This window comes from Antechinus flavipes, chromosome X, assembly GCF_016432865.1.
Source record: "Antechinus flavipes isolate AdamAnt ecotype Samford, QLD, Australia chromosome X, AdamAnt_v2, whole genome shotgun sequence".
NCBI lineage: Eukaryota > Metazoa > Chordata > Mammalia > Dasyuromorphia > Dasyuridae > Antechinus > Antechinus flavipes.
The window spans coordinates 37,221,735-37,245,544 of NC_067404.1; the positions used below are offsets into that span (position 1 = coordinate 37,221,735).

At 40.3% G+C, this 23,810-nt stretch overlaps 1 protein-coding gene across 1 annotated transcript in view; it reads left to right on the forward strand.

Annotated features, from left to right (window-relative positions):
• Positions 1–23,810, forward strand: part of MCF2 (MCF.2 cell line derived transforming sequence) — a 136,225-nt gene that overhangs the window by 27,632 nt on the left and 84,783 nt on the right. The window lies entirely within an intron of this gene.

Here is a 23,810-nt window from a genome sequence, read left to right on the forward strand (position 1 = left end):
GAGAATACGATCTAAGATTGACATCATAAAGAAAAATGATACCTTTTATTTTTAAAATGTATAACTGATGGTGAATGATTAAATCAATTCTGGCATATCAGTAGAATAGAATGCTACACCACTATTGATAATTATTAATATATGAAATGTGAAGAACTTTGGAAAGCTCGAATGATTTTATACAAATGAAGAAAGCAGAGCCAAAAGGACATGTATATATGCTTACTACAGTTACACGAAAGGTAAGTTGTGTATACAACTAAAGAGAATGAATATATATCTATATATACACATGTATTTATATATGGACTTATATATGAATATATAGAACAATGTTGTTATTACACCTTATTATGGACACAATGCAAAATTCATTTTGAGTATAAATAGTTGTAAATGTATGTTAGTTTTTATTGTTGTTTAAAGTAGAATAATAGAGCGATAGGGACTTAACCTGTGATTTTATTGATATAGAAGACTTCCAGGTGAGTAAACTCTCTCCACCAACGCAGGTTACTCTGTCACTTATGGTCCTAGAAAATTGCTTGGAGCACTGAAAAATTAAATGACTTGATCAGGATCACCCAGCCAGGAGGTATAGCCAAGGACTTAAACTAAGGCCTTTTTGGCTTTGATTCTGGCTCACCTTCCACTGCAGTCCTTTGCCTCTCTGTTTTACAGATGAAAGAACTGAGGCTCAGAGGCTGAGGGGTTATGCTTAGTATCTTAGAGCTAGCAAGAGGCAGCTCTATTGTGTCTTTTTTTCCCTCCCTTCCTCTTTCCCTCTCTCCCTTCCTCCCTCCCTCTCTCCCTTCTTTCCTTGCTTCCTTCCTTCCTCTTTTTGAAATGGTTTAAAACTTGAAAAAAAAATTTAAAATGACTTGCCCAAAGTCACACAGATTCTAAGTATCAAGCATCCAAGGTCAAATTTGAACTCAGGTCTTCTTGACTCCAGAACTGGTACTCTGTCTACTGTGCCACCTAGTGACCCCAAGGTAGAATTTTTTTCCCTAAAAAAGATCTGGGAGTTTGAATGGACTACAAGCATTACATGGGTCAGCAATGTGATACAGTAACCAAAAAGGCTATTGGGATTTTAGTAAGAGAGGCATGGTGTTCAAAGAAATCTTCCCCCCACATTAATTTACTATCTCATTCACTCCAGCAGCTTTTCCAAACCTTTTTATTCCTTCTCAGACCTCCCACTCTCTCAACTGAGAACTCGGGCTCATATTTCACTGAAAAAATTAAGGCCATTTGTCTAGAGCTTCCTCATTTCCCTTCTTTCTCATTTCACATTACCCAGGTGCCTCCTGCCACAATCCCTTTCCCCCATTTCACATGAAGAGGTGGCACTTCTCTTTGCCAAGACTAACCCCTCTATATGTACAGGAGACCCTATTGCAGCCCATCTTTTCCAGTAGATTGCCTCCTCTGGCTTCTTCACTCTCTCACTTAGCTTTAGTTTCTCCTTGACTACTGGTGGCTTCACTATTGCCTACAAACATGTCTGTGTCTCCTCCATCATCAAAAAACTCACTGTGGGGCAATTAGAAGGCACAATGGATCTAGCATCAGCCAGGAAGTCAGGAGGACTTGAGTTCACGTCTGGCCTCATACACTTAAAACTTAAATAGCTGTGCGACTCTGGGCAAATCACTTAAACCTGATTGCCTTGCCCCTTTCCCCAAAAAAGGAAAAAAAAAAAGAAAAACTCTCACTTGATCTGAGACTCCATGAGAGTCTCATATCTCCCCTCCCTTTTGTGGGTGAGTTTGAGAAAGCCGACTACGAACGCTGCATCTCCTTCCTCTTCTCTCACTCTCTTTTGAACACCGTAAAGTCTAGCTTCCAACTTCATGATTCAGTGGAAATCTCTCTCCAGAATTATGACTGATTGGGGCAGCTTGGTGATACAGTGAATAGAGCACCAGCCGTGAAGTCAGGAGGACCTGAGTTCAAATCTGGTCTCAGACACTTAACATTTTCTGGCTGTGTGACCCTGGGCAAGTCACTTAATCCCAATTGCCTCAGCAAAAAAAAATTAGGACTGATTTTTAAAAATGGCCATAATTATGGATTTTTCTCAGTCCCCCTTCTTGACATCTTTGTAACTTTTGTCAGTACTGATCATCGTCTCCTCAATACTTTCTTCTTTCTTCTCCCTAGATTTCTGTGACAAGGCTGGTTTTCCTCATATTTGTCTAACACTCTTTCTCACTTTATTAGATCTTCATCCTGATTTCACTGTCTAACCGTGGATGAGCCCATTGCTCTATCACGTTTCTTCTCTTTTCCCTTTCTCCCATTTCATTTGGATATTTCATCATCCTTCATGGATTCATTTATCACCTGCATTCCACTGTTCTTGGCTATACTTTTCCAGCCCTAACTTCTTTCCTGAGCTCCAGACTCACATCTTTAGTGCTTTGTTACACATCTTAAACTGATGTCCCATGGATAGCTTCGACTCAGTGTTACTCAAACTGATATCGTGTACTTTCCTCCCTTTTAATTTTAGTTTGTCATTCAATTGTGTTTTGGAGGTTTTCTCGATGAAGATACTGGACTGTTTTGCCATGTCCTTCTTTAGTTCATTTTACAGATGGGGAAACTGAGGCAAACAGGGTGAAGTGACATGCTCTGGGTCACACAACTAACAAAGTCGGCTTTGAATCCAGGAAAATGAATCCTACTGAATCCTGGCCCAGCTCTGTAGCTGCCCTTCTAAGTTACCCTTCATCTAAAGTTTCCTGTTATTGTCTGGGGCGCCATCCATTCTCCCATTCGCTGGGGCTCATCGCCTGGGTTTCATCCTCAATTTCTCCCTCTCTCTCACCTCTGCCCCCCAGATCCAATCTGTTGCTGAGTGCTGTAGATTTTACCTTCATCATTTCTCTAGTAGATGGCCCCTTCCCGCCTGTGAAACTGCCACCACCCAGACTCTCATCACCTCATCCATGGACAGCTACCATTTGTCTCTGCTTTAAGTCTCTCCCCACCCCAGTCCATCCTGCATTCAGCTGTCAAATTCATCTTCCTAAAATTCAAGTCTGAGCACGTCATCCTGATAGTCAATAAACTCTCCTGGCTCCTTATCACCTCCAAGATCAAATATAAAATGTTCTGTTTCATGTTCAAAGCCCTTCATAACCTCCCCCCCCCCACTTCAAGTTATCTTCTATCTTACAATCCCTCCCCCTTGGAATACAGTGACACTGGCCGCTTTGCTGCTCCTCACTTAAGACACTCCATGTCTGGACTCTGAAGCTGGATTTGCTTCCATTTTATCATCTTCAAAATGAACAGTTCCTAAGGTTCCTTCTGGCTCAAAAATTTTATAATAATAGCTAACATTTACATAGTGCTTTAAGGTTTGCAAAGCTATTTACATATATAGTCTCTTGCCTTACACTCTCCCTCCTCCGTGCCCTCTTTGATCCACTGGCACTGAGCTTGCTGTTATTCAAACAAAACACTCCATCTTGACCCTGGGCATTTTTCCTGGCTGCCTCCCCCCACCCCCACCCCCAAGCCTAGAACTCTCCTTCCTCAATTCTGTCTCCTGGCTTCCCCAGCTTTCTGTAAGTCCCGACTAAAATCCCATTTTCTCCAGGAAACTTTCCCAACCTCTCCTAATTCTGGTGCTTTCCCTCTGCTAATTATCTCCATTCCCTTTCTAGAGCTTGTTTGCACATAATTGTTTGCATGTCATCTGCCCCCTTAGACTGTGAGCTTCTGGAGAGCATGATTGTCTTTTGCCATTCTTTGTATCCCAGTACTTAGCACAGTATCTGGGGCATAGTAGGACCTTACTAAATGTCTGTCGACTGGCCAGGGTGGTAATAATCCCATTATGTTCTGTCCGGGTCAGACAACAACTTGGCTATTTGGTGGGCACCATATTTTGGGAGGAACGTTGATAAATCAGAGAATGCTGAGATGGGTGTGACCAAAATGGTGAAAGCCCCTGAGGGCGTAGTGTAGATGACTAACTGAGACACTGGAGCGTGTTTAGAACCCGTAGGAGGGACTTGATGGCTATCTTCAAGAAAGCCAAGTGTAATCATGTGGAAGAAGGGTTAGCTTTGTTCTGTTCCGGGGACGGAATTAGGAGGAATGAGTTGAATTTATAAAGAGGCGGATGTACCTTTTGATCTACTCGGTCTTTGATTTCAGAATAATAATACCTAGCCTTTATATAGTATTTCATATAGCACTTTATACATGTTAACTCATTCAGTTCTCACCACAAATCTGGGACGTAGGTGCTATGATAATGCCACAGATCCTGAGATGGGAAGGACCTTAGTTATATATAGTCTAATGGCATCGTATGAGAGGAGGAAACCGTAGGCCAGAGAGAGTTTAAGTTTATTTGCCCTGAGTCATACAGCTAGTGAATGGCCCTGCTGAGCTGGGAACCCTGGGAAAGTGGCTCCAAGTCTCAAACTTTTTCTTCCACCCCAATCTGGTTCTGGAGATATTCCAGCTGTATATTCATTTCACTTTGACACAATATGCCAGACATCACGATAGGCCCCTTAAACCGGTCCCTGACCTCAAGGAACTTGCATTCTCCTGGGATGACATGACATAAAAACAGACAGATAAATATCAATATAATTTGAAAAGGGAGAATACACTTACAGCCAACCCAAGGGACCGTGGTGTTAGCAGTCACATTGTCAGTTGGTACCAGTTTCACAAGGACCGAGAGTCATGGCATGGGCATGAAGACATGCTTTCCCCTGAATTGATTGTGGGAGTCCTTAAAGTATACTACTGTCAAACACATTGACTTTTGTGCTCTGATGTGAATATTCCTTAGGGATGGAATCGGGCTCGGTTACTTTTGGGATCTGCTCTTTAAAGTATGAAACTTGTCTAGACACGTTACAGTTCATTGCATATGTTGTCATTTGGTATAGAATATAAAAAAGAAATAATAATAACTCACTTTATGTAGCACTTCAAGATTGTTCTAAAAGCTTTGTAGTCATCTCAATTGGGACTCACCACAACTTTGTGAGATAGACGTATTATTATCCCCATGTTGCTGATGGAGAAATTGAGGATCAGGGAAGTTCAATGAGCTGCCCAAGGCCATATATTCTGCTAGTAAGTGTCAAAGGCTGTTTTGGAAGCCAAGTTTTTTTTTTTTTGACTCCAGGGCTGCCCTCTATCTGCATATTACCTCAGCCTAAAAGATTTCTATGCTTTAGTAATAATCCTCATAATTCATCTGAATTGCCTGCCATAATTTAAAACCATCCCAGCAGACTTACTCGCTATAACCCAGTAAAGATAGAGAAGGAAAGATTTTATTCTAAGAATTACCATCCGTCTTTCTATAAAGATGAAGTTGAGGTTTATAGTAAAACCTGTTCTTTGAGAGCTATTGCCCCTTGTCCTGGCAGGTTGTGGCTAAGGCCCCAAGTCTTCCTTGAGTGGTCTCTTATGGTAGAGAGACTAGGCAAATGATGGTAGAAAAGTTCCTAAGAGTAAAGCTTGGGAACCCAAGGAACCATATGCCAAAGGCCAGAAATTGCTCACAGGAATAGCAGACGTGAAGTGAAGGCACACGGGGGCCTTGAGGTACAGAAGCTGTGGCTGAGGCCAAGAAGTAAAAGCTGGCAGAAAGCTATCAGCAGTATCCTAGAGGCAACAGGCAACGTATGCTGAGGTCAGGTCAATCATGTTTCCAACAATGTCTGAGTTTGAGCAAAGATAGTTCAGATGTAATTTGTCACACTCAAGAGAGGAGCGACTTGGGTTTCTGTCCAAACTGTGCATCTCCTTCTAGTTCCTCTGACACTCCCGACAACAACTATTGATATTTCCTGCTTAAAAAAAAAAAGACAGTTCCTATGACACAATGAAAACTTGAAACAAAGAGAACTTTGCGATGGATTCATCTATCCCATGATTACTCTAAAAAGGCACATTTGCCAATCATTGATATTATTTTATTTTTATTGATTTTTCTATCTTTATATCATCTCTGTCTCTGTCTATATCTTCTTTCCCAATGAGCCATCCCTTGTAAACAAGATTTAAAAAGAAGGGCGAAAAGCAGACCTATTTTTTCTGTTTTTGATGCCTATGCTGTTGCTTTAAGGTATAGTTTTAGGTCTGAAAATGCTAGTCCTACTTCATTCCTACCTGTTTTCATTATTTCCCTGAGATTCCAGATGTTTGGTTCCTTCAAATGAATTTTGTTAGTGTTTTGTCTAACTCTATAAAGTACCCTCTTGGTAGTTTGATTGGTATAGCACTGAATCTATAAATAAATTCAGATATTATTTTATTATATTAGACTACCCAACTTAATTGGCAGTTAGCTTTCAGTTGTTCTTTCCTCTCTCCAATTACTGCAGACATCTGAAGAGTGTTTTGTAATGCGTTTGTATAGGTCTTGGTTGATTGACTACTGGATAATTTGTACATTTTGTAATTAGTTTGAATGGGATCAACTTTCCTATGATTTCCTCCTAACTATTAATTGCCTTAATTGGTTTCTTTGCTGATTGTCCAGAGGTTTTCCAAGCAAATCATTATGTGTCTGCAAATAGGAATAATTTTAGTTCCTTTGTCAGTGTATGCCTTTAATTTCTTTCTTGTTTTTCTTGCTAACTGCAGCATTTCTCCAATTAAGTCAAATAATGGTGAGGAATATCTTTTCTTTACTCTTGCATGGGAAAAGTGTTTCTCCATTCCATATAATGTTAACTTTTGATTAGGGCCATGCTTTTGATCTTATTTAAAAGTGGCCCATCTATTCCTATGCATTTTGGAGTGTGTTTATTTGTTTTTAATCATGAGTGAATATTGTTCTTAGCAAAGGCTTTTTTTTTCTGCATCCATTGAGACGATCATGTGGTTTGGTGTGTTTTTGGGTTTAATGATAAATCACAGTAATTGTTTTCCTAATATTGAACCATCTTTGTATACCTGGTATAAATCCAATTTGCTCCTACATGAGCTTTATTTTTAAATGGTTTTTAGGCTAGAAAAGCCATGTGCTTTTTTCCCCCAAGAGATCTGACATTTTAGAGATCATTCAGGATGAAATGTAGCCTTTCTAAATTAGACTTTATTTATTATCTGGTTACATGTAGCTAGATATTTGCATCGTGGCTCTGGAGTATGTTTTTCTGCATGCTGATTTTAGATAGCCTGTCTGAAAGGCAGAGTACTAAGTAGATTGACTGGTTTAGTAAAAAGAATTCTGGATTGGGAACCTGGAGATCTGGATTCTAGTTCTAGCAGTGTCACTAATGTTCTCAATGGCAAGTCAGTTATCCTTTCTGAGTCTGAATTTCTTCCGTTATAAAAGGAGAGTTGGACTAGGTGCTGTCTAGAATTCTAACTTCTTATGAGTCTTTTGATAGATAATATCATAAAAGTGCTTCCAAGCAGATTCTGGGATTAGAAAATACTGGAATTGAGGGAAATGAAGAATGTAAAAGAGCCCCCAGGAGGTGGGCATGGAGCAATAGACTGGATATTAAGAGACACGAAAGCTCATTCTGACTGTTATTAACTGGCTGAGTGATCTTAGGAAGGCCACTTTCTCTTCTCTAGATTTCAATTTCTCCATTTGCAAAAGGGATAAAGGGCTAAATGATCTTTAAGTTTCTTTAGGACTGCTAAATTCTCTGAGTTGTAGTTAAGGGGCAGTGATAAGCAGAGAATTGGGAATTGTAATAAAAGTTGATAATTTTTATAGTCAAAAATTTGCAAAATACTCTACCTACCTTTTCTTGGTTGAGCCTCACAGAAACTCTGTGAGGTAGGTATTCTGGGAATATTATTCCCATTTTACAAATGAGGAAACTGAGACTCAGTTTACAAATGAGGAAACCGAAAGACCAAATGATCTGCCCGTGGTTATGAAGCTAGTTAAGTCTCAGAGGTGACATTTGAACCAACTTCTTAGTGATTCCAAACCTAGCGTTCTGTGCACCATATCAAATACTGGAAGTACTTGAGCCTAATAGACTCGATTTTACCGTTAAATCCAGAAGCATATTTATGTACTGAGGGAATTGCTGACATAGAACAGGAAGCTCAAGATTTGAAATAGCCATTGTGGGGAGTTAGAGGAGGAACCCAAATTGAAAATCAGAACCATGAGGTTAAGATTCACGGTGCTGTTCACACTGAGATCAAGTCTCTGGCTTCTCTTTCCATCGGAGTTGGGTTTTGTCCCTTTTCTTTTCCTCGTCCATTGATTTCGTTTGTTCAGCGAAACCTTACAAACTTCTATTCCCTAGAAGAGACCTTCTTTCTGGTTGCCATGGAATAATTGTGGCATGATAGGTGCCTGAGGAAAGCCCACTTCTCTGGCTTCTAAGTGACTTTGTCTATCTTTTTCCCCAATCACTTTTTTCTTTTCTTCTTTTATTTCCTCTTTTTCCTGAGGAAAACCTCCAGGAGTAGAGGTATTCCCATTTGTAAGCAGTTCCTTCGTTCTGATTCTGCAGTACTTGGATAATGCCAAGCTTGAGTGACTCATGTTTCACCCTCCTATTTTTTCTATTGTCTTTGAACAGTCACCCAGGAAAGAGGATACATGTAAACAAGAAGGGAGTATCATGGGGAAAGGAACCCAGAGCCAATGAAATCTCTATTCTCAAAGACTGTGACCGGTATCAGAAAGATTTTTTTAAATGGCTGTGTTTCAAATAAAGCATCATAAAGCTGAAAAAGCCTTTAGTCAAACTCATGAAATAGCAGGCAGGGAAGGACCATGCAGTCCATCCCCTTCTGCCAGGGCATAATAACATGCTCCCACCACTTAGGCAGAAGTCTTCCTCTTACCACACAAAGTCAATTACTCATTCCGTTCAAAAGAAGAAATGGGAAGAACGGCTTTTAACTGGTCCTCAGTCAGTGGCCTTTCAAAAATTTGAGGAATATTAATTGTCCAAACCAAGTCTCATCTTCTCAAGGTTTAGAAGTATAAAACCAAAGATTTTATGGAAGGGGCCTTAGAGACCAGGTAGCCACATGTTTTTATTTAACAGAGGAGGAAATTGAGGTCCAGGGAAGGGAAGTGACTTGTCCAAAGTCACACTTAAGATCATGGATCTAAAGGTAGAAGGGGGTTCAGAACCCTTATATTTCAGGGGATCTTAAGTTTTTGTGTGTGGGTGTTGGATCCTCATCTCAGTTTTTAAATGCATAAAATGAAATGCATAGGGTTATAAAGCAAAGAAGCTATAATGAAATACAGTTATCAAATATTTATATAATGAGTTCCTGGATCCTAGAATTAGAACCCTTGATCTAGTCCATCCCTTTCATCGTATGGAAGTAGAAACTGAGTTCTAGAAAAGGGAAAGGGTCTTATTAGAAGGTCACACATGTAATAAGCACCATAGCTGGAAATCTAATCTAGGGCCTCTGATTCTAAACATCCCCGTATTAAATACTTCTAAGCATTGGACACTGTACACATGTTAGGGATACAAGTACAAAAAATGGGCTAATCCTTACAAGGAGTTTATATTCCAAATGGCTTGGGGGGGGGGAGGGGGAGACAATTTCCCAATTCTCAACAGGAATCGACTGTTTCTTTTCCTGGCCACTAGGGGATGCTGCAGTAGATAGAACACTGGACTGGAGTCAGGAAGTTGTTGAGTCATCTCAGTCTGTCCAGCTCTTGATGACTTCATTTGGAGTTGTCTTGGCAAACATAATGAAGTCCTAATATGCAGGTCTGATTTTATCACTCTCCTGCTCGATATACTCTCGTGACTCTCTTGTATCTTCAGTAGCTCCCTAACCTCAAAAGGCTTATATTCTACTTGAGGGAAATTTTACATAAATATACACACATATATGAGTGTGTGTGTGTGTGTGTGTATGTATGTGTATATATATATATGTACATATATATATATATATATACACATACACATATATATGAAGTATATATAAAGCATACATGCACACATATAGATATATATAGATATAGATATACACAGAGCTACAAATATATATTAGATACAAAGATATATACGAGGAGAGAAGAATTGGGGGGTACCAGGGAAGACTTTGTATAGGATGTTGTAGTTAAATTAAAATGAAAGGAAGTTGGATATTTTAAGAGGGGAAGTGAGGAGAGCACTCTTCAGGCACAGGAAACAGTTCTTGCAAAGGTTGTCAATAAGACGAATTATTTGATAGAGAGAAATCTATGAGGAACAGCAAATAGCCATTTTCATTGAAACTTGGTATATGAAGAAAGATAGTGGGGGTTCCCAAAACCTGAAAAGAAACATTGGATTCAGATTGCCCCCATGGAAGTACCCATTACTTCTCTTGTTAACCAGGCCAAGGTTGCTATAACTGTTTCTCAGTCGGAATGAACAAGGGACTGGCATTGGTGAGCTTGGCACTGTTCCCGTATCCTGTGCACTTTAGCCTCATTTATACATTCGTCCGGTCATCTTGTGAAATCTTCCTCAGATGCTTTGGTATGGCCTAGAGGTGACCTTGGCTTCTTGAAGGCTATGAAAGCAAAGCACAAGGTTCCATCTTGGAAAGTCTTTGATTCCCCGCTTGGTGATGGACAGTAGACCAAGCATCCAAGGGCCTGCCTTGCTAAGGTCAGAGAAATCCGTCATCAGAGAATTAGCCATTTTGGATCATTTGGTCCCATGTCACATAATGACTGCCTGCTGAGGCGCAGAAGGCTTGGCGTCTCTTTAAGTCAGGGTTCTTCACCTGGGGTTCATGGAGAAATCTCAGGGGGTCCAGACATGTGAATGAAGCAAAATCTAGCTTGGCTTTTATTACCTTTGTTTTCTTTTCTAATCCCCAAATTTTCTTTTATGTATTTTTTTTTGAAAAGGGCTCAGCATTTTTTTCTTCTTTTTCTGAGAAGGGCTTTGCCATCCATAGGCTTAGCCAGATTGCCAAAAGATAAGGACAGCACAGAAAAGGATTACAAAGCCCTTCTCTGAGTGAGGAGGGAGGCCTAAATGGGGAATCATCCCTTCACATTGAAATACTCATCAGACTGTTGAAGGAGGGGAGGATACTGAAGGTGTGGAAATAATCTCAGACTTTATTAATACCACAAAGAAAGTGACTGGGACTATATTAATTCCCTATCGCTATAAAATTTTGATGAGAATCATCTATAAACTTTGATAGCATTCTTGATGATGGTGTTAGTAAGTCATATAACATAAACCCTTTTTATTTAGTGCTTACTATATACTGAGGATTGTGGATACAAATAGAATAGCAAAATGATCCTGCTCTCAAGGAGCTCACGTTTTACTGGAGGAGGTAGCAATTCAAAGAGTTCAACTACAGGGTGGGTAGAAAGGCTTGAAGAATGTAGCGATAGGATGGAAGGCGAGGTCTTTATGTTACCCTCTGGGGAAGGAAAGCTCGCTCTGGGATCTGGGTTGGAAGAGTTTTGGGTGGGGTCACTGGGGAAAGAATCTCAAGGTGGTTCTAAGTTCTGGGGTCCCATGATGATCTTTGGGAAGTAAGACTTGATCTGGAGCAATTTGGGAAGGGGAGGAAGATGTAGTAGGGACTGGGTGAGATTTTTAAGTGTTATTACACACTATGTAGGACCTTGACTATTATAAAAGTGATATGGAGAATCCTAGATGCTGCTGAGTTCATTGTTTTTTTTTTTTTTTGACTATAAAACAGTGTTTGAATCAGCAGAGCAAAATGCCTCCTCAAAGACTCTTCCTCCCCCCAAAATGTCTTCCATGCTCGTGTCAAAGTTATGGAACTCCAAAGCATAAAGGCATTAGATTTTGAGTATAAGTACCACATTCCTTGTTCCATCCCGTTTCCAAACAATGCTTTGTGTCCTGTCTCACCATCAGGTGGCAGAAGGTCAAGGATTTTTAGCCAGGTGCTTAAAGGGGAACAGCAGGGAATAAATATTTATGTGCCTGGCACTGTGTTAAGCTCCTTTACAAATATCATCTCATTTGATCATCACAGTGATTCTGGTAAGTAGGTGCTACTATTAGGTGCTATTATTATCACCATTTTGAAGATGAAGAAACTGAGTCAAATAGAGATTAAAGTGACTTGCCCAGCACCATACACCTAATTTGAGGTCAATTTGAACTCAGAATTTCCTGACTCCAGGATGGTGCTTTAGATGGGAAAAGAACCCAGATACTAGACCTGGGAACAGGGCTGAAAAGCACTGGTCAGAAGTACTGAGTCACAATCAGAACTGAGAAGTAAGGGAGAGATATCTCCCCAAAGGATCAGCCAAACTGGGGGCTCAAAATGAGAAATGCCGGTGTCCAATACGGGAAAATGATCATAGAATCACAATTCTAGGGCTAGACGGGACCTGAGAGGTTATCAAGGCAATGGCCCCATTTTACAGATGAGAAAGTTGAACCTTAAAGAGTTCTGGTGACCTGCCCCGGGATTGTTTTTAAGTATCTAAGGAGGACTTTGGACAGAGGTCCAAGTGATCCTCTTGGTCAAATGTTTAATGCTTATCTACTACACCAAGTGTCATAATGTAAGATTATTCTAGCCTTAGAACTAGTGTGGAATTAAGAGATCATTTAGTCTTACTAGACTAAAAAGAGAAACAGATCAGGTGATAGTGCACATTGACAAGGCCATGTCTAAATCCAACAGCTTTAAGATTTATAAAGCACCTTAAAACACTAGCTCACTTGAACTTTACAACAGGTCTGAAAAGGAAACAGTGAAAGATTTTGCTTTGTTGTTTTTCTTTTGAGAGACAACTGGGGTTAAGTGACTTGCCCAAGGTCACACAGCTAGGAAGTGTTAAGTGTCTGAGGTGAGATTTGAACTCAGATCCTCCTGGTTCCAAGGCCAGTTCTCTATCAGCTGTAGTGCCATCTAGCTGCCCCAGTGAAAGTTTTTGCAAAGATATATATATTATATATATATATATATATATATATATATATATATATTATATATATATATATATATATATGTATATATGTATATATATTTGTGTGTATATATATATATGTATATATATGTGTGTATGTATGTATATATATATATATATATATATATATATGACTTGTCCAGGGTCACACAGCTAATAAATTCCAGAAGTGAAATTTGAACTCAGCTTTTCCTGAGAGCTGTAGACACCATGCCATGCTTTCTGTCTCAGAAACAGCCCTGGGAAGAAACGAGAAACTGAGGACAAAGATTAAGGGTCCAAGAAAGCCAGAGAAGCATTAGACGAGGTACAGAAACTGGGCCATTGAGAGGAGTGTCTGTTTTCTCTAGTCAGCATTTGTTAAAGAGAAGTGTCCTAATGTTAATGGAGCATTGGGGAATACCCTCTTCTTTCCTTTAAGGGGTCATGTCTATCAGAAGTGTGAACCTGAATAGAAGGATCATAAAAGTAAATACAGGAAATGAAACTTTGCATTGAATTTAAATAGAAACTAGGTACTTTTCTTTCTTTCCTGAGGTTTATCTGATTCCTCTTCAATGGTTCCGTCCGTATTAAGTATTTATATCCTGCAGTTCATGAGCGAGCTCAGATTGGTAGGGAAAACATTTCCCCAGTGACCTCCCTCAAATCACGATTGTATGCCATGAATATTAGCTGTAGTATTTCTGTCCCCAGAGTATGCATTTTAGAAGGATCCCGGAAAGATGGCCAGATGTAATGTCAGGGGAGATGATTCCAAATCCTTCTTAACGTTTACTTCTTATGTGATCTTGGAGAAGTCTCAGTTGCCTCATCTGTAAATTGGGGAGGAAAATATCACCTGGGGTTGTGTGAAGGAAAAGATGAGAGGGTCATAGGTTTAGAGTTGGAAGGGGCCTTAGAGGCCATGAAGCCCAACTCCATGTATATAAAATACATTTACAAATCCCAAAGTACAACATAGGGCAGCAAGGTGGTACTGCAGTGGATAGAGTACAGGAGGACCTGAGTTCAAGTGTGGCCTCAGAAATACTTATTAATTGTGTGATACTGGGCAAGTCATTTAACCCTGTTTGCCGCAGTTTCCTCACCCATAAAATGAGCTGGCAAAGGAAATGACAAGCTATTACAGTATCTTTGCCAAGAAAACCCCAAATGGGATCATAGAGAGTTGGACAGGCCTGAAAATGACCAAGCCACAAAAATATAGGTTAGATGGTAGCTAATGTACATTGGTTTGGTTTGAATTAAGTGTTTCTGACAATAATGCTGCCCAAAGGAAAGAGCTTAGGAAAGTGTTTGGTATCCAAGAGGTGGAATAGTATGTAGCAGGAGTCTGGGTTTGGCATCAGATGATTTGAGTTAAAACACTGGATTCACTATTTAATATCTGTGCATCTATGAGTAAACCATGCCCTCTCTGGGACTCAGTTTCTTCATGTGTAAATGAAATACTTCTGTTAACTATGGAGAGAGAGATTATGTGAAAAAAATGACTCAACATTGGAAAGGACCTCACTGACCATGGGTTCTAAAAAGAATCCACCCTACATCATAAAGATAGCCTTTACCTGGAGACTTCCCATCGAGAGGCAAAAGATAGCTCTTTCTGTGCTCTTATTATTTGGAAGTTTTTCCTGATGACAAGAATACATTTACCCGTTTGTACTTTGTACCCATTGCTCCTAATTTGGTGCTCTGGGGCCAGACAGAACACGTAAGATGCCTTCAAAGACTTAGGCAGTTATCCTATGGCCTTTAAGTCTCGTCCAGACTAAACTTCCTCACTTCATTCACCGCTCCTCATGTGGCATAAACAAGAGGTCCCTCACCGTTCTGATCATCCTCCTCGGGAAGCTTTCTGACTAGTTCACTGATACTTCTTTCCTCTGAAACTATCTATATGGGACAGTGTTGTTGTTCTGGCATTTCAGTCAGATTCTCTATGAGCCCATGTGGGATTTTTCTTGGCAAAGACATTGGTGTGGTTTGCCATTTCCTTCTTGTTTATTTTACAGGTGAGGCAACTGAGGCACACAGAGTGAAGCGACTTGCCCAGGGTCACCCAGCGAGTAAGTGTCTGAGACTGGATTTGAGCTCAGGAAGAAGAATCTTCCTGACTCCAGGCCTGGTACTCTGTGCACTGCAGTGCCCATTTATTACTAAAGGGGTGTTGAGAAATCCCTCTCTTGCCCTCAGTTTCCTATCTGTATGATGAGTGAGTTAGAGTACAATGATCTCTAAGGTCCCTTCTGGCTCTAAACCTATAAATGATTAAGCTCTCAAAATATTCATGTGAGACTTTTTTCCAATGTAAAAGCATATTTAATGTCTTTACTTACTCATCTTCCCCCAATCTTCTTATCTATGAAGTGTATCTGACCCCTCAGACTGGCATACATGACATATAGAGACAGGTTGACATAGTACCTAGAATGCGACTCTATCCAGCTTTGGCCCTCAGAATTACCTTGTGAGCTTGATAATGCAAGTACCCATTTTACAGAAGAGCAAAAATAAGTCGGAGGTGAAGTGGATCTGCTTGAGATTAGACATCATGTGAGTGACTGAGATGGTCTTAGAATCTAGGCATATTGATACAAGAACCAGTAATATTTCTACCATACTCTACCATTTCACACGTGCCTCGCTAGTGTTAGCTATCTCCTTCTTGTTATGGCTTTCTTTTTGACTTTCAGAGGGGCATAGCACGTGGATCATTGAGTCATTCAGTAACTTCATTTCAGGAGCCTGAAGGATGTAGGTAGAAGTCATTTCTCCACACTGTCTTGGTGCTTACAAGTTTTAAGAAAGGGTTGCCAGTTCCTGGGTGTGCCAAGGTTAAATGTGCCCATTGATTAAAGTGGGTGGTGCATGTGAAGTGCTTGTGTGCAAGTGATTGAGATTCTCTTAATAGAATTTTAGAACTCAGTGATTGGCAGTTTTGGTATCAGAGAAACTACGGAACATGGAAAGAGCGATCACAATTCAGATGTTGGGGTGAGTTGATAAGAATCGGCTTTAAGTGTGCAAGCCAACTATTATATTGGTGGATGGGAGCAGGCTCAGTGTTCCCTTGGCCTTTTTTTGTGGAGTGGAGCAGGGAAAGGTACATAGAAAAGAGAGTTTTCTGGAGGATGAGATGGGTAGGTCAGGTTCCAGTGATATAACTACCCCCTCTGGAATGGAAATGTTGACTGAGTTTAAAGTAGTGGAAAAAGTCTTGAGCAGGGAGAGACCCTGGAAAGAGACCCAGGGTATATTACTGGGGAGTCCTTCACAGGAGGAGGGAATAGAATGAACTGTGAAGGAGCTTGCTGAGGGCATAGCCACCTAGGAGTGGAAGCTTAGCTTCTCTGTTTTACCTAAAATTAGGTACTTAAGTCAGTTGCTTCCACTTATTGAAACAGTACAACTGGTGTCATCATCTGAATTTTGAACTCTTGGACCGAAGTCCTGTTGCTGTGCCTTAGTTATGGTTCTGGTCTCAGAGGCCAGGTTTCTACTGGTGCCAGCCTTCTCCCGTAGAAATTGTGTTGGAGCTGGGCTGCAAGACCAAAGGGGGTGTAGGGGCTGATTTGAGGAGATACTTGGGCTCAAAGTCTATACTTCCCGTGGCTGAGGAGAGAGCTTTTCAAAGTTTTTGATCAGCACTGGATCAGTGATCGTGGAAACTGTTCCTTCTCTCTGTTAAGGTTTGATTGCCTTGGGAAAAGGGCACAGCATATAGCCCAGCTTCTTAAACTGGGCTTTGCAACCTCATGTGGGGTTTTGTAACTGAAGGGGGGATGCAAAATTATGTTTTATCACTAGTCAGTGTTTCATTTAACACATGAAACTTCTCTAGTGAAAAGGGGCTGCAAAGGGAAAAAGTTGTATTTGTTTTTTCCAGTTATATGTAAAGATAGTTTTCGTCATTCGTTTTGATGAGATTTTGACTTCTAGATTTTTCTTTTTCCCTCCTCCCTTTCTACAACGACAGGCAATCTGATGTGGGTTATACATGTAGAGCATAGAGTTCTAAAGACTCCAAAAGAGAAGCCCCTCCTTAGTAACACAGAATTGAGGGGAGCAACGTTCTGAGGCTGGAGGCTCGGACACTGACCCCTTCCCCGTCCCCCAGTTTGCCATCCATCAGACACATTCTGAGTACCTTCTAGATGCTAAGCACTGTATTAGGCTCTGGGGATCCCCAAATCAAAATCAATGCCTTTTATTTTGCTACTTTGATGGTCTTTTGTCTTCCTGATTTCCTTACTATATTTGATACTATTGTCCACCCCCTCCTCCTGCACACTCTTTCCTTTCTAGGTTTGCTGATGCTGTTCTTTTCTGGTTTTCGTCCAACCTGTCTCACTTACGTGTTCCTTCTTTGTTTCCTTTGCTGGCTCTCCATCCACATCATTCACAAAATCCTAGTATTTGAGAGTTGGACATAGAGTCCAACACATACATCAAAGGAATCCTCACCGTAATATTTTTTACAAATGGTCTTCTGGACTTTGCGTGAAGATGTCCAGAAAAGGAGAGAACACAGCAGCTGTTGCCCAGCTCCTTCCGCTTTAACCCTAAACGTTATAATTTTTTTCCTTATCAATCAAACCAAGTTTGCCTCTTGAAAACTTCCACCCATGATTCCTCCTTTTTTTGCCTCTTGGGACCAAACAGAACAAATCCAATCCCCTGTCCACATGACAAGCTTTCATATACTTGCAGACAGTTCCCATGATCCTCGTGAATCCTTTCTTCTCCTGTCTAAACATGTCTAATTCATTCATCCGATCAATCCTCCATACTGGGGGTTGTTCACCATAACTCTGTCCTGGGCCTTTTCTTCTACTCTTGCTAGACTTTCACTTGGGAAGCTCCCATGGGTTTAATTATTTTCTCTCTGCAGAGAACTCCCAGAGCTATTCGGCCAGCTCCAGTCTCTCCCTTGAGCTTCCATTTTTTCTTACCAACTGCTTTTTGGACATTTTAAATGGGAAATCCCAGAGACACTGAAAGCTCGACATGTCTAAAACAGAACTTATTATTTTTCTTTCCAAATCCCCTCCTCTATTGAACTTCCCTTTTTCCCTTGAGGGCATTACCATCCTCCCAGTCCCCCAAGTTCTTCTTAACTTTGATGTTCTCTGACTCCTCATCCTCTCACCAATTCATATTTGATCACTTGTCAAAGATGCCAAAGATTACTGTTCCTGCCAGTTATACTTTGTTTTTTCCCCTCACGGTGCTGCTATTCAGGCCCTCATCATCTCTCACCTGGTCTATGGCAACAACAACCTCCTAACTGGTGCTCCTGCCTCAAGTCTCTCCCTACTCTGTCCTACACATTGTCACTAAGTGCAGAATTACCCGTGCCCCTCTTCTCAGTAAATTGTAGTGGCTCTTTCTTGCCTCTAAGATCAGATAGCTTTCCCTTTGTATTTTAAATAGCATTCACAATGCGGACTCACTCTATCTTTCTAGTCTCCTTCTTGTACTTGGCTACACTGGGCTTCTCTCTCTGTTGTTCCCATGGGGCATTCCTTCTCCCCTTTCAGTATTTTTGCACTGGTCACTTCCTGTATGCTTACTCTTCATCTCCTCTGCCTTGCATACTCTTTCTTTTCCTTTAAAGGAGTCATTTTCTACAAGGACATTTTCCTGATTTCCTTCTGTCTATGAGTCCCTGCTCCCAGCTATGTTGTTTTTTTATTTTCTAGCATTTGTTTAATTCTCTAGAGCTATATATATATATACTCATGTTATCTCTCCCTTGAACAAATGCAAGCTTGAAATAGCAACTGCTCTGTTTTTTGTCTTTGTATTTCTAGACCCTAGCACAATACTGGGCACACGGGAGGGAGTAAATAAATATGTGTGATTGATTACTGTGTTCTTTTCTTGATGCTTTTTATTTTTGCTGGAAGGAAGAGAGATTTGAGTATCCTTTTGGGTTTGGTGTAAGGGTTTGGAGAAGACCTCATTCTTCTGGCTTTACTAGAAAGAAGTTTGCTATTACCAGAGAAGCCTGCCTACTGTAGTCTTTAATATGTGTTATGGAAGAACAAGCTGTAATTATGATGATGATGAGGGTTACTAGAAGTTTTGTTTTGAACATAAGAAGACAATGTCCCCATTCTAAACTGCATATATAATTTTGACTCTCATTTCTCTGTGGTTTTAAAGTACTTTTATCTTGGTGACCTTGCAAACTATGACCTTAAGAATTCCTCTACCTGTTTTCTAAAGAGAAAATGGCAACTCAGAGGGGTAAAAAAGTTCCATTGAATCTGACCTCCATACTTGACAGATGAGAAAACTGAAGAACACAGACATTAAGTGAATTGTCTGGTCATACGTCTGGGAAGTATTTGAGGCCCGATGTTTTACTCTGCCTCTGCTACTGCAGACTGAATCAGGTGTAGGTGATGTGGCAGAGTGTTATCAAGTGCACTACTCTTGGTGTTTCAACAAATGCATTTCATTTTTTATGTTAGGGACAACAGGTCCCATCTGTGCAAAGGACATCTCTGATTCCTTGATGAAAGAACTAGCCTTCCTTTCTGGTGAGTATACTTCCTCATACCTTTGTTGCCTAATCTTTCAGTGTGCATGTTTTCCAAAGCATCCAGGGCAATGTTACATATTAAAAACAAACAACAACAACTAAGTGAACCCTAAAATGACGACATATGAACTTATCACTTTGCTAAACAGTGTTCATGAGGTCTTTGATCTCAGTTGAAGAATGTGAATAGTCACACCTCATTCATTCAGATGACAGAATATTTGTAAATACACACATATATATGCAAATAATAGATACATATATATAATATATAAATAATATGTATGTATGTGCATATATATACATACACATATACATATACACACATTATTCCAAGGAAAGGTCCATGGATTTCACTAGACTATCAAAGAGGTCTAGAATACAACAAAAATTAAAAATTCATGCCCTACTCTTTTTAACAATGAGGTGATTCAATTCAATTCCAATAGACTTGTGATGGAGTGAAACATCTGCATCCGGAGAGAGGAATATGGGAACACAACATAGTATTTTCACCTTTGTTGTTGTTGTTGTTGTTGTTGTTGTTGTTGTTGTTGTGTGCTTGCTTGTTTTTTTCTTTCTTTCTCATTTTCTTTCTTTTTTGAAATGTGTTCAGAAGAATTGCACATGTTTAACCTAGATTGGATTACTTGCTGTCTAGGGAAGGTGGGAGTGAGGAAGAGAGGGAGAAAGATTTGGAACGTAAGGTTTTGCAAGGGTGAATGTTGAAAACTATCTTTACATATATTTTGAAAAATAAAAAGCTATTTAAAAAAGTCATGTCCTAAATGTGTGATCCTGTTTAGTGTGAGAATACAAAAAGCTGGATGGGTGCAGAACTCTGGAGACTTTTTCCCCTTGCCCAGCCTCATCTGGCATCTTTCTGCCTCTTCACAGTCTCCTGAGCCCATATTGGCAATGATGTCCATCACCACAATGTTTCCCAAGCTAATAGAGCTTAGTTTTGTCTTCTGACATCCAAGATTTTCCTCTCAATTACAGACAATTTATTAAAAAAAATGTTTAATTAAATCTATCCCTGCACTGATCCCTGGGGAGCCTCATTGTTTACAACTTCACCCACTAACAGAGTGTCTTTTTATCTCTAGGTTTGGCTGTCTTTTTTTTTTCAGTTTTTTTGCCCATGAAAAAACTCAGTGACCTACTTCATGCTCTCCATCTTTTCCATCCCATGGTGATGCATTCATCTCTCTCTCATCCTATAGCAACTCAATTTTTCCTTAAATAACCATCAATATGAAACCTTCCAGATAAGCTTTTGGAGTTATAGCTACTGCTTTCCCCTTGCTTACATGCATGTTGACCAAGGACTAATCATAGATTAATCAAGCATGAGCTCCCATTAGAGGAATGAGGCCGACTTTCCCTGAATGAGTTGTATTTGCTGTAGTGCTCAGTGACTCTGTCCTTTTTTTATGGCCATAGCCTCTACCAGCTCAGCTACTATGGAAGTAAGTTCTTTCACATAGCTTTTCTTATACTGGGCATCTCTGGGCAGTCAGCCGCCTTCTTGGTATGGTGTCCATGTTCAGAGGCAGGCTAAGTATTTCGGCTCCAAGCTTCTCATTTCTACTTGAATTCTTTCTAAAGTCTTTGGTGATTTGTTCCCAGACTTGTCAATTTATCTACATCTCGCCTGTCATTTGGGCCTAGTTTGTGTTCCACTGATAAGCTTATTTTCACTATTCATTCACCCCCTTTTCTCTCCTCATGCTAAAGTTATTGATATGGAAATATTTCAGTATTGGGGTTTTGGTCTCCAGGCATTTTCTAATACCACTGCCTAGCTACCAGTTTGGTGCATCTGTAGCCATCATCTGGCCATACAATAAATACAATAAACTGGTGTTTATTGTAATCTTGTATTTAGCCTCTTTGCTTTAAGAGACATTCTGGGAATGGGACCTGCCCTTGGTATCTTCCTGCATCAAAACCAAGGCAAAGAGTTTGTTCAGTCTCCCTCTTTTCTCTCCCATTTCTTCTTCATCACCATGGTTATCAAATGGCTCAAATGATTCAGTAACTTTCTTCCTCTCTTTGATCTATACAAAGCATCTCTTTTGATTAATTCTGGGCTCAGAACTCCTCGACTGGATATTTTCTTCCCTGAATTTTTACGTGAAACCTAAGGCCTCCCTGTTGTCAGACCATCTTGCCAGCCTTGGGAGCCTAAACTGGGAGCTGGAAGAGTTTGCAGAGGTAACCTGATCCGTCCTCTCCTTTTACAAAGGAACAAACTGAAGCCAAAGGGGGAAGTGATTTGTCCAGTGGCACTTTAGCTAGTGAATGAAAAAGCTGGGATTCACACCCAGTCCTGATTCCCTGTTCCATGCTCCTTCCACTGTGCCATGATGCCCCATCACAATCAAATCTCTGTCTATCTCTGTGGCAGGTGCCACAGGGCAGGACTTTTTGTTTTTTTGCTTTTTTACCTTTTTGACAAAAGGCAGTATAGCCTAATAATAGAGAACTCTCCTCAAAGCCAGGAAGACCTGATTCAAGTCCCATCTTGTATATATACTCTCCAGGGTAACCCTGGAGGAATCCCTTAGCTTCTCTGTATTCTAGGCAATTAATGCTCTGAAGATGAGAAAATGTAAAGAAGGTATGGACCTGCAATGGTAGAGAGAACCTCCTCATTTGGAATTTCCCTGTTATAATGAAATCACAGGCTCATTCCCAATCCCATCTTTAGAAATCCTGACCTACGTTCATTTATCCTGGGCTTCCAGATAGCTGTTGCTGGTGCTTCTGTGAATTATTTACTTTTCTAACACTTCCTTCAACTTCCTCCCCTGACTAATGCTCACATTTTATTTCTACCCTTTGCAAAAAGCGTTATTCTGAGTTGGCCATCCAGATCTGCTGCTCTTCTTTCAAGATGTTCACCTTCAATATGCTGTGTTAATTATTTCACCTTTGATTATCCACCCACAATCCGCTCTGATTCCAGCCTGTTTCACAACTCTAAACCTCGGCCTATATATTTCCCTTGCCCATGATTCTAAAAAGTATCCATTTGGGGGAACAGTCACTTGTCCTCTGAGACACTCTGGCCTCCCTATTATCTCACCCTAATGAAGTATTCTGTGAGCCTGTCTTTAGATAATGAGAGTCTCCCATTGTTGCTGCATGGCCTCATCCGCTGCTCCCCACATTGCGTCTAAGAAAGTCCATTTCAGTCACTTTCTCCTGGACAGGTGGCCTCTAGCTCCACCCCCCAACATTTTTATTATTCAAGTAAGGAATTTAAAGACAATTAAATCCTTTTGAGATGAGTGCTTTATTATCTAATTTTATTCAAGTAGACTTTGATCACTCTCTCCTAGTAAGTAACAAAGGGAAGGTGGCTAAGTGCCTTGTGCCCCTGACTGCTTTGACCCTTTTGATTCTGTGATCACACTTTCCCACACTGTTTAAATCACACATTTTGACAGACAGAAGAGGTCTAAGTGATGGCTGAATTTAACCTATAAATGACAGGCATCCCTGTTACCATATACCTGCTCAGTGGTCATCGACCTTCTTTTTGAAGCTCTCCAGTGGCATGAAACTTACTACCTCCAGAGGAAAAACAGGAAACTGAGAACTACAGAATTGTAGAATATCCCACCTGTGCAAAAGAGCAATGATTTCCTCCTGGCAAAGTACTTTTATTCTGTCTCCCCTTCCCCAAATAGATTTATGCTTCTTCTGCCTGAGGAATTCTTGGGCAACTGTCAAAGCAATGTCAATCTCACTTGATATTAACCTGTTTCTGTACCTCCTTTCTTCCCATTTTATTGTTTTTAATTTAAACCTTAAATAGAAAATAGAAAAAGAAACTGTTACATGTATGGCAGAACATATGAAGGGATTCAAAATAGGTATCAATAAATTTCCATTTCAAGAGAATGTAGATAATAATAAGACACATTGTATTCAGAACTGGTCATCTTTTCTTTTTGCTTTCTTGTAGGTTTTCTTTTGTTCTCTGCTGTGCAGTTTTTTCCCCTTTTTTCTCATCCCCACCTCCCCCAAGCAGGCTACATTTAGCGTGTGTGTACACTCACACACACACTCACATATACAATACAGACATGCACACATACTTATATATGCATACCCACATATGCATCCCTATATACACATTACCTCTTGTTTCCTGCTAACTCTTCTATTTTACTTCTACCTGTTAATTTGCCTTGCTATTACTTAACTTTCCTCACCACCACCATGGATTCTTGCCATGTCCTCTCCCCTTACTCTTTACCTTTTCTTTATCCCTTTCTCACTAATCTACATACACTATCCCAC